This window comes from Arachis ipaensis, chromosome B6 (genome assembly GCF_059453495.1).
Source record: "Arachis ipaensis isolate K30076 ecotype BB chromosome B6, ASM5945349v1, whole genome shotgun sequence".
NCBI lineage: Eukaryota > Viridiplantae > Streptophyta > Magnoliopsida > Fabales > Fabaceae > Arachis > Arachis ipaensis.
The window spans coordinates 43,780,415-43,794,839 of record NC_142441.1 but is presented as its reverse complement, the minus strand read 5'-3'; the positions used below and the strand labels follow the sequence as shown (position 1 = coordinate 43,794,839).

The window sequence follows — 14,425 nt, the reverse complement described above, 5'->3', positions numbered from 1 at the left end:
TTTATTATTCTTATTTTTGAAAAAATAAAAAAAATTTATAAAATCATAATATCAAAAATATTTTTGTGTTTCTTGTTTGAGTCTAGAGTCAAGTTTTAAGTTTGGTGTCAATTTTATCTTTTTAATTTTCAAAAAAAAATTATTTTCGAAAATTTCATGCATTGCATTCTTCATTATCTTCAAGTTGTTCTTGGCCAGTCTTCTTGTTTGATCTTCATATTTTCTTGTTTTGTGTCTTTTCTTGTTTTTCATATGCATTCTTGAAACATTAATGCCTAAAGAATAAAAATTTTTAAGTTTGGTGTCTTGCATGTTTTCTTTTCTTGAAAACTTTTCAAAAATAAGTTCTTGGTGTTTATCTTGACATTCAAAGTGTTCTTGGTGTTCATCTTGACATTCATAGTGTTCTTGCATGCATCACATGTTTTGATCCAAAATTTTCATGCATTGAGTCTTTTTGATGTTTTTCTCTTTCATCATTAAAAATTCAAAAAATAAAAAAAAAATATCTTTCCCTTATTCTATCATAAAATTTCGAAAATTTGGGTTGACTTTTTCAAAAATTTTTAAAATTTAGTTGTTTCTTATGAGTCAAATCAAATTTTCAATTTAAAAATTCTATCTTTTTCAAAAATCAAATCTTTTTCAATTTTTCTTTCATATTTTCGAAAATTTCAAATTAATTTTCAAAATCTTTTTCTTATTTTTATTCCATATTTTTGAATTCAATGCTAACAATTAATGTGATTGATTCAAAAATATTAAGTTTGTTACTTGCCTAATAAGAAAGGTTCAATCTTTAAATTTTAAAATCAAATCTTTTTGTTTCTTGTTAGTCAAGTAATCAACTTTAATTTTCAAAAGCAAATCTTTTTAAAATTCTTTTTCAAATCTTTTTCAAATTAAATTTCAATCACATCTTTTTCAAAATTTAATTTCAAAATCTTTTCTAACTTTTTATCTTTTCAAATTTGATTTTCAAATCTTTTTCAATTAACCACTTTACTTTTTATTTGATTCTTATCTTTTTCAAAACTACCTAACTAACTACCTCTCTAATTTTCGCAAATCCCTTCTCTCTTTCTCAAATCTCCTTTTTAATTAACTAATTGTTTTGATTTAATTTGATTTCAATTTTAATTTTCGAAATTTAACTTTAAATTTTATTTTTAATTTAATTAATTTTCGAAATTCCCTCTCTCTCATCTCCTTCTATTTATTTATTCATCTATTAACACTTCTCTTCCACCCAAAATTCGAACCACATCTTCCTCTCCGTGCTCGAATTTTACCTCTTCTCCTTCTTACATTCCTCTCTTCTTATACTTGCATAAGGAATCTCTATACTGTGACATAGAGGATTCCATATTTTCTTTTCTGTTTTCTTCTTTTTCATATGAGCAGGAACAAGGATAAGAACATTCTTGTTGAGGCTGATCCTGAACCTGAAAGGACTCTGAAGAGGAAGCTAAGGGAAGCTAAAGCACAACTCTCTGGAGAAAATCTGATAGAAATTTTCAAAAAAGAAGGAGACATGGCCGAAAATAATAACAATGCAAGAAAGATGCTTGGTGACTTTACTGCACCAAATTCCAATTTTCATGGAAGAAGCATCTCAATTCCTGCCATTGGAGCAAACAACTTTGAGCTTAAACCTCAATTAGTTTCTCTGATGCAACAGAACTGCAAGTTTCATGGACTTCCATCTGTAGATCCTTTTCAGTTCTTAACTGAATTCTTGCAGATCTGTGACACTGTTAAGACCAATGGGGTTGATCCCGAGGTCTACAGGCTAATGCTTTTCCCATTTGCTGTAAGAGACAGAGCTAGAATATGGTTGGACTCTCAACCCAAGGATAGCCTGAACTCTTGGGATAAGCTGGTCACGGCTTTCTTAGCCAAGTTCTTTCCTCCTCAAAAGCTTAGTAAGCTTAGAGTGGATGTTCAAACATTCAAACAGAAGGAAGTTGAATCCCTCTATGAAGCTTGGGAGAGATACAAGGAACTGACCAAAAAGTGTCCTTCTGATATGCTTTCAGAATGGACCATCCTGGATATATTCTATGATGGTCTGTCTGAGCTATCAAAGATGTCACTGGACCATTCTGCAGGTGGATTCATTCATCTAAAGAAAACACCTGCAGAAGCTCAAGAACTCATTGACATGGTTGCAAATAACCAGTTCATGTACACTTCTGAAAGGAATCCTGTGAATAATGGGACGCCTATGAGGAAGGGAGTTCTTGAAATTGATACTCTGAATGCCATATTGGCTCAGAATAAAATATTGACTCAGCAAGTCAATATGATCTCTCAGAGTCTTAATGGATTGAAGGAATCATCCAACAGTACTAAAGAGGCATCTTCCGAAGAAGAAGCTTATGATCCTGAGAACCCTGCAATTGCAGAGGTGAATTACATGGGTGAACCCTATGGAAACACCTATAATCCCTCATGGAGAAATCATCCAAATTTCTCATGGAAGGATCAACAAAAGCCTCAACAATGCTTTAATAATGGTGGAAGAAACAGGTTCAGCAATAGCAAGCCTTTTCCATCATCCACTCAGCAATAGACAGAGAATTCTGAGCAGAATCCATCTAACTTAGCAAATATAGTCTCTGATCTATCTAAGGCCACTTTAAGTTTCATGAATGGAACAAGGTCCTCCATTAGCAATTTGGAGGCACAAGTGGGCCAGCTGAGTAAAAGAGTCACTAAAACTCCTCCTAGTACTCTCCCAAGCAATACAGAAGAGAATCCAAAAAGAGAGTACAAGGCCAATGATTTAACCATCATGGCCGAACCTACAAGGGAGGGAGAGGACGTGAATCCCAGTGAGGAAGACCTCCTGGGACGTCCAGTGATCAACAAGGAGTTTCTCTCTGAGGAACCAAAGGAATCTGAGGCTCATCTAGAGACCATATAGATTCCATTGAACCTCCTTATGCCATTCATGAGCTCTGATGAGTATTCTTCTTCTGAAGAGAATGAAGATATCACTGAAGAGCAAGTTGCCAAGTACCTTGGTGCAATCATGAAGCTGAATGCCAAATTATTTGGTAATGAGACTTGGGAAGATGAACCTCCCTTGCTCATCAATGAACTGAGTGATCTGGATCAACTGACATTGCCTCAGAAGAAATAGGATCCTGGAAAGTTCTTAATACCATGTACCATAGGCACTATGACCTTTGAGAAGGCTCTATGTGACCTTGGATCAGGGATAAACCTCATGCCACTCTCTGTAATGGAGAAACTGGGAATCTTTGAGGTGCAAGCTGCCAGAATCTCATTAGAGATGGCAGACAACTCAAGAAAACAGGCTTATGGACAAGTAGAGGACGTGCTAGTAAAGGTTAAAGGCCTTTACATCCCTGCTGATTTCATAATCCTAGACACTGGGAAGGATGAGGATGAATCCATCATCCTTAGTAGACCCTTCCTAGCCATAGCAAGAGCTGTGATTGATGTGGACAGAGAAGAATTGATCCTTCAACTGAATGAGGACAACCTTGTGTTTAAAACTCAAGGATCTCCTTCTATAACCATGGAGAGGAAGCATGAAAAGCTTCTCTCACTGCAGAGTCAACCAAAGCCCCCAAAGTCAAACTCTAAGTTTGGTGTTGGGAGGCCACAACCAAACTCTAAGTTTGGTGTTGAACCCCTACATTCAAACTCTAAGTTTGGTGTTAGGAGGTTCGAGCAATGCTCTGAACATCTGTGAGGCTCCATGAGAGCTCACTGTCAAGCTATTAACATTAAAGAAGCGCTTGTTGGGAGGCAACCCAATGTTATCTAATTATATTTATTTATTTTCTATTGTTATTTCGTGTTTTATTAGGTTGATGATCATGTGGAGTCACAAAAACTACTAAAAAAATCAAAAACAGAATGAAAATAGCATTGAAAACAGCACACCCTGGAGGAGGACATGCTGGCGTTAAATGCCAGAAACAAGCATCTGTCTGGCGTTTAACGCCAGAAACAAGCACCAAGCTGGCGTTTAACGCCAGAACCAAGCATCTACCTGGCGTTAAATGCCAGAAACAAGCTACATTTGGGCGTTTAACGCCAGAAACAAGCACCAAGCTGGCGTTTAACGCCAGAACCAAGCATCTACCTGGCGTTAAACGCCAGAAACAAGCTACATTTGGGCGTTTAACGCCAGAAACAAGCAGCTGTCTGGCGTTAAATGCCAGAATTGCATGTATAGTGCGTTTTACACGTCTAAAAGGTGCAGGGATAAAAAATCCTTGACACCTCAGGATCTGTGGACCCTACAAGACCCCCACCTACCCTTCTTCTCTCCTCTTCACACCTTTTCATGACTCTCTTCCCCAAATACCCTTCACCAATCAACTCAATCACTCTTCCCCATCACCTCTTCACCACTCACATCCATTCTCTCTTCCCCAAAAACCCCACCTACCTTCAAATTCAAACTAATTTCCCTCCCAAACCCAACCCTAATGGTCGAAACTTCACCCTTCCCCCACTCCTATATAAACCCCTCATTCCTTCTTCATTTTCACACAACACAACCCTAAATTCACCCTTGGCCGAAAACACCTCACCCTCCATCTCCTCCATTTTCTTCTTCTTCTACTATTTTTCTTTCTTCTTTTGCTCAGGGACGAGAAAATATTTTAAGTTTGGTATGGTAAAAATCATAGCTTTTTGTTTTTCCATAACCATTAATGGCACCTAAGGCCAGAGAAACCTCTAGAAAGAGGAAAGGGAAGGCAATTGCTTCCACCTCTGAGTCATGGGAGATAGAGAGATTCATCTCATAGGTCCATCAAGACCACTTCTATGAAGTTGTGGCCAAGAAGAAAGTGATCCCTGAGGTTCCTTTCAAGCTCAAAAAGAATGAGCATCCGGAGATCCGACTTGAGATCCAAAGAAGAGGTTGGAAAGTTTTCACCAACCCCATTCAACAAGTCGGGATCCTAATGGTTCAAGAGTTCTATGCAAACGCATGGATCACTAGGAACCATGATCAAAGTGTGAACCCGAATCCAAAGCATTGGCTTACTATGGTTCGGGGGAAATACTTAGATTTCAGTCCGGAAAATGTAAGGCTAGCGTTCAACTTGCCAATGATGGAAGAGAACGCACGCCCCTACACAAGAAGGGTCAACTTTGATCAAAGATTGGACCAAGTCCTGATAGACATATGTGAGGAAGGAGCTCAATAGAAAATTGACTCAAGAGGCAAGCCGGTTCAACTAAGAAGGCATGACCTCAAACCAGTGGCTAGCAGATGGTTAGAGTTCATTCAACGCTCAATCATTCCTACTAGCAACCGGTCTGAAGTTACTATAGACCGGGCCATCATGATCCATAGTATCATTATTGGAGAGGAGGTGGAAGTTCATGAGATTATACCTCAAGAACTCTACAAGGTGGCTGACAAGTCCTCCACTTGGGCAAGGTTAGCCTTTCCTCACCTCATATGCCACCTCTGCAATTCGGCTAGAATTGACATAGAGGGAGACATCCTCATTGAAGAGGATAAGCCCATCACTAAGAAAAGGGTGGAGCAAACAAGAGATCATGGACCTCAACATGAGCATGAGGAGATTCCTCACCATGAAATCCCTGAGATGCCTCAAGGGATGCACTTTCCTCCACAGAATTATTGGGAGCAAATCAACACCTCCCTAGGAGAATTAAGTTCCAACATGGGACAACTAAGGGAGGAGTACCAAGAGCACTCCATCATCCTCCATGAAATTAGAGAAGAACAAAGAGCTATGAGGGAGGAGCAAGAAAGACAAGGAAGAGACATAGAGGAGCTCAAGAGCATCATTGGTTCTTCAAGAAGAGGAAGACGCCACCCTCACTAAGGTGGACTCATTCCTTAATCTCCTTGTTTATTTATTTTCCTGTTTTTCGATTTTTGAGCTTTATGTTTATTTATATTTGTGTCTTATTACATGATCATTAGTGTCTAAGTGTCTATGCCTTAAAGTTAAGAATATGAATCCATCACCTCTCTTGAATGAAAAATGTTTTAATTACAAAAGAACAAGAAGTACATGGTTTCGAATTCATCCTTGAAACTAGTTTAATTATTTTGATGTGGTGGCAACACTTTTTGTTTTCTGAATGAATGCTTGAACAGTGCATATGTCTTTTGAAGTTGTTGTTTATGAATGTTAAATATATTGGCTTTTGAAAGAATGATGAAAAAAGAGAAATGTTATTTGATAATCTGAAAAATCATAAAAATGATTCTTGAAGCAAGAAAAAGCAGTGAATACAAAAGCTTGCAAAAAAAAAAGAGAGAAAAGAAAAAAAAAAGAGAAAAAGAAAAAGCAAGCAGAAAAAGCCAAAAGCTCTTTAAACCAAAAGGCAAGAGCAAAAAGCCAATAGCCCTTAAAACCAAAAGGCAAGGATAATAAAAAGGATCCAAGGCTTTGAACATCAGTGGATAGGAGGGCCTAAAGGAATAAAATCCTGGCCTAAGCAGCTAAACCAAGCTGTCCCTAACCATGTGCTTGTGGCGTGAAGGTGTCAAGTAAAAACTGAGACTGAGCGGTTAAAGTCAAGGTCCAAAGCAAAAAAAAGAGTGTGCTTAAGAATCCTGGACACCTCTAATTGAGGACTTTAGCAAAGCTGAGTCACAATCTAAAAAGGTTCACCCAGTTATGTGTTTGTGGCATTTATGTATCCGGTGGTAATACTGGAAAACAAAGTGCTTAGGGCCACGGCCAAGACTCGTAAAGTAGCTGTGTTCAAGAATCAACATACTGAACTAGGAGGATCAACAACACTATCTGAATTCTAAGTTCCTATAGATGCCAATCATTCTGAAACTCAATGGATAAAGTGAGATGCCAAAACTATTCAAGAGGCAAAAAGCTACAAGTCCCGCTCATCTGATTGGAGCTAAGTTTCATTGATACTTTGGAATTTATAGTATATTCTGTTCTTTTTATCCTATTTGATTTTCAGTTGCTTGGGGACAAGCAACAATTTAAGTTTGGGGTTGTGATGAGCGGATAATTTATACGCTTTTTGGCATTATTTTTACATAGTTTTCAGTATAATTCAGTTAGTTTTTATCATATTTTTATTAGTTTTTAAATAAAAATCACATTTCTGGACTTTACTATGAGTTTGTGTGTTTTTCTTTGATTTCAGGTATTTTCTGGCTGAAATTGAGGGACTTGAGCAAAAATCAGATTCAGAGGTTGAAGAAGGACTGCAGATGCTGTTGGATTCTGACCTCCCTGCACTCAAAGTGGCTTTTATGGAGCTACAGAACTTCAAATGGCGCGCTCTCAATTGCATTAGAAAGTAGACATCCAGGGCTTTCCAGAAATTTATAATAGTCCATTCTTTTCCCGAGTTTAGATGACGCAAACTGGCGTTCAACGCCAGTTCCATGCTGCATTCTAGAGTTAAACGCCAGAAACAGGTTGCAAAGTGGAGTTAAACGCCAGAAACAGGTTACAAACTGGCGTTCAACTCCAAGAGAAGCCTCTACACGTGTAAAGCTCAATGCTCAGCCCAAGCACACACCAAGTGGGCCCCAGAAGTGGATTTCTGCATCATTTATTCATTTCTGTAAACCCTAGTAACTAGTTTAGCATAAATAGGACTTTTTACTATTGTATTTACATCTTTAGTATCATCTTTAGTTTTATCTTTAGATCACGTTTTGGGGGGGGCTGGCCATTTGGCCATGCCTGGACCTTATCACTTATGTATTTTCAACGGTAGAGTTTCTACACTCCATAGATTAAGGTGTGGAGCTCTGCTATTCCTCATGAATTAATACAAAGTACTATTATTTTTCTATTCAATTCAAGCTTATTCCTATTCTAAGATATCCATTCGCACCCAAGAACATGATGAATGTGATGATTATGTGACGCTCATCATCATTCTCACTTATGAATGCGTGCCTGACAAACACTTCCGTTCTACATGCAAACAAGCTAGAATGAATATCTCTTAGATATCTAATACAGAGGACCGAGTCCGAGATATTAGAATCTTTGTGGTATAAGTTAGAACCCATGGACGGCAATTCCTGAGATCCAGAAAGTCTAAACCTTGTCTGTGGTATTCCAAGTAGAATCTGGGAAGGGATGGCTGTGACGAGTTTCAAACTTGCGAGTGCTGGGCGTAGTGACAGACGCAAAAGGATAGTAAATCCTATTCCAGTATGATCGAGAACTGACAGATGATTAGCCATGCAATGACGGCGCATTGGACCATTTTCACAGAGAGGATGGGATGTAGCCATTGACAACGGTGATGCCCTACTTAAAGCTTGCCATGGAAGGGAGTAGGAATGATAGGATGAAGACAGCAAGAAAGCAGAGGTTCAGAGGAACAAAAGCCTCTCTATATGCTTATCTGAAATTCTCACCAATGAATTACATAAGTATCTCTATCCTAGTTTATGTTTTATTTATCTTTTAATTATTAAAACTCTATAACCTTTTGAATCCGCCTGACTGAGATTTACAAGGTGACCATAGCTTGCTTCAAGCCGATAATCTCCGTGGGATCGGCCCTTACTCACGTAAGGTTTATTACTTGGACGACCCAGTGCACTTGCTGGTTAGTTGTATCGAAATTGTGAAAAGAACTAAAATTATGAACGTGCGTATTAAGTTTTTAGCGCCGTTACCAAGGAATGAACAATCACGATTTTGTGCACCAGTAGCGTTCTTTAAATGAGCTCTACGTTTGCGCCTTGAGCGCTCCCCACGCGTGCGCGTCCTTTGCGTGTGCGCGTGGATGGCAAATTATCAACTCCCAGCTTTCGCGCCATCCACGTGTTTGCGTGCTTCTTCCCAGATGCCCTAACCATGCGTGCGCATGATAAACCACTATTTTACGGTTTATCTTATGCTTAATTTAGTGGATTATATCCACTGAACTCATACTTATTCATAGAATTCGCAAGTTTTACATTTTCCTTCCTAAATTTGTACTGTGATTGAAAACATACTTCTTTGGCCTTTAATTTGCTAATTTTAATCCCCTCTTATTACCATTCGATGCCGTGATATGTTTGCTGAGTGTTTTCAGGCTTTATAGGGTAGGAATGGCTTAGAGGACGGAAAAGAAGCATGCAAAAGTGGAAGGAACACAAGAAAATAAAGTTTTGAGAAGCTGGCAGTGACGTGATAAGAAGAACTTATCGTTGATCTAGAATTTCACAAAATAGAATTCCATTGTTGAAAGTATAGTCTAGACCAACAATGAATTCTCTAATCAAATAATTTAAATTCAAAATGTAATAACGGAGATCAAGAGTAATTCAACCTCGGGTCGTCTTCCCTAAGAGTTGCAATTAAGTGTCTATTATTGGCTATGAGAGAAATGGTGGTTGGATGATAGCAATAGGCAAGAAATTAAAATGCAAGAAATTATAGTGCAAGAAGATAACTTAGCATGCAAGAAATTGAAAGTCAAAGCAATTAAAGCAAGAAAGGGAAATTAAATGCTAAAAAGAACTCTTGGCAAGAAGTGGGTAATTAAGGATTCCTATCCTAGTTGTGGAACACAAACATGGTAATTGTGTGTGAATTAATCCCAATTAGTCAACCCTACATCGAGGATAAATCAATTAGGCATAATTAACCTCAATCCCTAAGTCCTAAGTCAACACTAAGGGGGCCACATAGAGTCAAGGGAAATCAAATTAATTAACAACCCACACACAATGTGAAATGGACATCCACCACTCAAGTTCACCCAAACCACACAATTTCTCAACCAAGAGTGAGAGAAACTAAGCAAAAACCCAACCAAGCATTTTGTCAAAGACTTGGTGGGCATGTAAAGAAAGCATGGTAAAATAACAAGAAATAATAAATGCTACAACTACCAAGCAAGAAAAGTAAAGATAGCAACTTAATAAAGCAATAAATGACAAGAAAACTTAAATTGCATTAAATGTAAATTAAGATAACAAGAGTGTTTGTGAACATAAAAATAACCAAAATGAGAAATTAACAAGATAACATAGGGGAATTAAGACAATAGAATAAAGAAAGGTAGAAGAAACTGGATCAAAACAAGAATTAAACATAGAAATTACAAGGAAATTAAACTAAAAACCCTAGGTCTAGAGAGAATGGGGAGCTTCTTTCTCTAGAAAATGAACTACATAACTAAAAACTAACCCTAATTTCTCCCCCCTTTCACATGGAGTGAGGCCATGTCTAATATAGGAAAAATCAGCTTCAGAAGGTCCAAAAACTGGGCTCTGGAGGCCCAGAAATTGCCCCCAGCAATTTTCATTAAGTGAGTCACGTGATGGGACGTGTGCAGACGCACAGGTGGTCGTGTATACGCACACATGGTTTTGTGGCTTTTGTGCGTACGCACACTCCAATGGGTGCTTCTCCTTTGATTTCTTCATGTTTTCTCCCAATTCCACGCTTTCCTTCCACTCTTACCCATCCATCCTTGCCTCTTTGACCTGAAATCACTCAACAAACATATCACGACATCGAACGGAATAAAAGTGGGATTATTTACTCAATTTAAGCACAAAAACGTATGTTTTCACATTTAGGTTCAATTTAGGGATCAAACACAACGGTATGCTATTCTAGTGAATAAATGTGGGTTCATATGATGAAATCCATCCAATTCAAGCTAAAACATATCGTCAAATATGGACTCATCACAACACGTACGCGTACGCGTGACAAGGATTTTTCCCAAGCAACGCGTATGCGTGCACGACGCATACGCGTGACATGCGCCATGTGCAGAAATCTGCAGAAAGCGATTGGGGCAATTTCTGGGCTCCTTTTGGCCCAGTTCCAAGCCCGAAAACACAGATTAGAGGATGCAGAGTGGGGAATTCATGAAAACAACATTCATTCATACAACATTCATTCACATAATTTTTTGAGGTTTAGATGTAGTTTCTAGAGAGAGAGGCTCTCTCCTCTCTCTAGGTTTTAGAGTTCTTAGGTTTAGCTATTCTTAATTTCAGATTTCTATCTTAGTTTAATTAGTTTCTCTTCTACTCTTATTTATTTGAGCACTTTAGTTTATCTATTTCTCTTGTTGACTTATTTATTCTCCAATTTAGTTTATGAACTCCATGTTAGATTCAATTTCTTATTAATACAAGTTGAGGTATTTCATATTTATTGCTTCTTCTATTATTTGTGAGTCATTGATGTTTGCAATTGGTTGTTTGGATTTAATATTCCTTGCTAGTTTTCTATGTTTTTATGTTATTCCTTCCAAATGTTTGATAAAATGCTTGATTGGATTTTAGTGTAGATTTCTCTCCTTTTGGCTTTGGTTGAGTAATTGGAGACTCTTGAGTTATCAAACTCCTTTGTTGATTGATAATTGAAAGTTACTAGTTGATTTGAATCCCTCTAAAGCTAGTCTTTCCTTAGGAGTTGACTAGGACTTGAGGAATCAAATTGATTTATCTACTTGACTTTTCTTCATAGTTAGAGGTTAACTAAGTGGGAGCAATGGACAATTCTCATCACAATTGATAAGGATAACTAGGATAGGACTTCTAATTTTCATACCTTGCCAAGAGTTTTCTTAGTTATTAATTTAATTTCTTACCATTTTATTTTCTTGTTCCTCATTTCAAAAAACCAAAAAGATACTTTTCTATAACCAATAATAAATACACCTCCCTGTAATTCCTTGAGAGATGACCCGAGGTTTGAATACTTCGGTTATTATTTTAATTTGGGTTTGTTATTTGTGACAAACAATTTTTTGCATGAAAGGATTATTTGTTGGTTTAGAAAATATACTTGCAACGAGAATTCATTGAGGAATTCTAAACCGTCAAAAAATCCATTCATCAAGCGTGATGTACGCGTGCGCGTCGGTGGCAAATCTTCAATCCCAAATTTGAAATTATCACAGGCGCTCGTTCAAAGTGAACGTAGCGCTCTTTTGTAAACGAGCACTTATCACACCCACGCGTAGGCGTTATGCACGCGTACGCGTGGGTCTTCCAAAATTCTTGGCCTACGCATGCGCGTTCTGTACGCTTACACATGGCTAGAGAGCGTAACGTTCTTCAATTGAGCGTAGCGTTTTTCTGCACTGCTTATTTATCTGCTTTTTCTTTTCATCTTTTCACCTGCCATCAATTAAACATGCAATCAAAGTCTCACCAAAATCATAAGGTTTTGCATCATTCATAATAATCACCTAATTCTTGCATAAATCTTATGATTTTGTATAAAATTAACAATGTTTAATTGAATCAAGATAAATATGAAATGCCACTCCAATCACTTACTTATTGTGCAAGAAAGTGCATGAAACCTAATGAAAACATGTAAAATTGCTAGCAAAAACTAGCCTAAAATGACTTGTCATCACAACACCAAACTTAAATCTTGCTTGTCTCCAAGCAAGCAGTAGAACATGAGAAAAATGAAAGAAAATAGCAAAGCATATTTGTCCTTATTTGAAAGCATTCAGCTTAAGTTCATGGGGTTTCATGTAGACTGTAATTAAAGCTCTACTTTTATTAGTTTTCAGGTTTGAGATATCCTTTAAGTGATAACGAAGATGTTGCTGTGAAACCTTTATTCATTGATCCTTGATGTTTAATTTTTTTTTGTTTTTCTTCTGCTAAGAAACTTATTTCTCAATTGCAGCTTAGTGTCATGTGTTGCAGCAGCTTTTTAGCTTATTTTTCAGTCAACACATATTCACCACAGACACTTAGCTCACAATTCTTCTTAAGAACATTGATGCCCAGCACCTCTTTGGGTTACTAAATGCCTTGTAATTAGGTTGCTCTTGATAGTGATTTTCGGTTGATAATCCCATATTAGTTAATCTAAGTTATCAAGTTTTAAAATACTCTTCAGAACCTAATTATCCAAGTAGATCCTAATACAAAAACACCACAGGCATGTGTCTTAAGGTTCAAGCCATTGGTGTCTAGCTTTATTATTTGTTTCTTTCATTTTTGTTGCCAATTCTTGGCTTTTCTTCCCTTTTTTCTTACTCTTTTTCTTTTCCCAAGGATCTTTATTTACCAAGATTTCACAGACAGTCCTAAGTTCATACTTAAAAAGAACACTCCACCCTTCTTCTTTATTAGTGAGCTTACTTGAACAATCTAGCACATACTACCACTAAACTTTTATTCTTATTCATATCAAATTGGATAATTTCACTTTCTGTTTCAATATTTTCTTTTATTTATGTAGAGGGGAACAAGATATACATTCAAGTAGGTGCAAATGAAGCAGACATTCCAGCTAGACCACTTAATTGAAGAATAAAAGGACAGTAAACTAACAGAATGCAAACAACTTAAACTAATAAGCAGGGATACATTTATACTTTTAATTAAATCATTTCAAATCAGAGGGAATTAAGTAACAATACAACCTCTTGATGGTGTTTTCTAGATCTCCCTTTATCATCATCATCCCTAGCTTTGTTTTCTTCTTTGTATCCTTGGATGTTGGTGCATAGTTCTTCCAAGAGGTTGATTGAATTCCTACAAAGTTATTAGAAGTTGCTTGTTCCCTAAGCACTTGAAAGATGGTTAGCATGCATGATTGCTTGTAGGCTTTTGAACTTATTTTGGTGTGTGAACACCAAACTTAGTTCCTTGCCAATGTCTCTTATGCAGCAAATTAATCACATACATGAAACCTTGTGCTTTTATTAAAGAAAACATACCATAAACTAGAAAGCAACAATAGTTAAGTAGTTTCTCTGATTGTTTGGAGCCAGTGACCATTTATGGACAGGGCTGAAATGTGTTTTAATGAAATTTTTGGTGGAACACCAAACTTAGCATCCTACATTCACCCTTGAATTGTTTTGGTGTGCAACACCAAACTTAGCTCCTTGTAATACAGATAAAAATACTTAACCCTTTTATTGAAATAGAAAAGAGAACTACCTCTGGTTGGGTTGCCTCCCAATAAGCGTTTGTTTATCGTCTTTAGCTTGACGTCTTGTCCTTTGATCATAGAGGCTGAAAATTATAGTGCCTCAGCTTTCCTCCTCTTAATGTGAACTTTCTTCCGGTCTCCTCTTTGATGATCTCTAGGTGTTCAAGTGAAAGGATCCGGTTCACAGTATAGTGCTCAGACAATTGTGGAGACACCTTCATTGGTTAGGTGTTTAACATCACTTTATCCCTTGGTGAGAAGCCTTCAGTGGGGATCTTCTTGTTTCTCTACCCTCTTGGCCTCTTCTTCTTTTCTTTCTCAGAAGATAATTCATGCCTTGGTGGTTCTTTATCTGGGGGTTTCTTGTTGAGGATCTCATCTGGGGGTTTTAGATCTAGTTCCTCCGTGACTTCTTTGGTCTGTTGCACCATTTCTACTTCCTTCAAGCATGGGTTTAGAAGCCTTGGAGTTAACTCCTTAAATGCCTCCTTTAAGCTATGATCTCTAGCTTTATCCTCCATGTATTC

At 37.3% G+C, this 14,425-nt stretch overlaps 1 non-coding gene across 1 annotated transcript; it reads right to left on the bottom strand.

Annotated features, from left to right (window-relative positions):
* Nucleotides 1-1,927: 1,927 nt before the first annotated feature.
* Nucleotides 1,928-2,035, bottom strand: LOC148555349 (small nucleolar RNA R71). The gene has a single exon (XR_015886360.1). It is a non-coding gene; the product is annotated as a small nucleolar RNA R71 (small nucleolar RNA).
* Between the last annotated feature and the right edge of the window lie 12,390 nt (nt 2,036-14,425).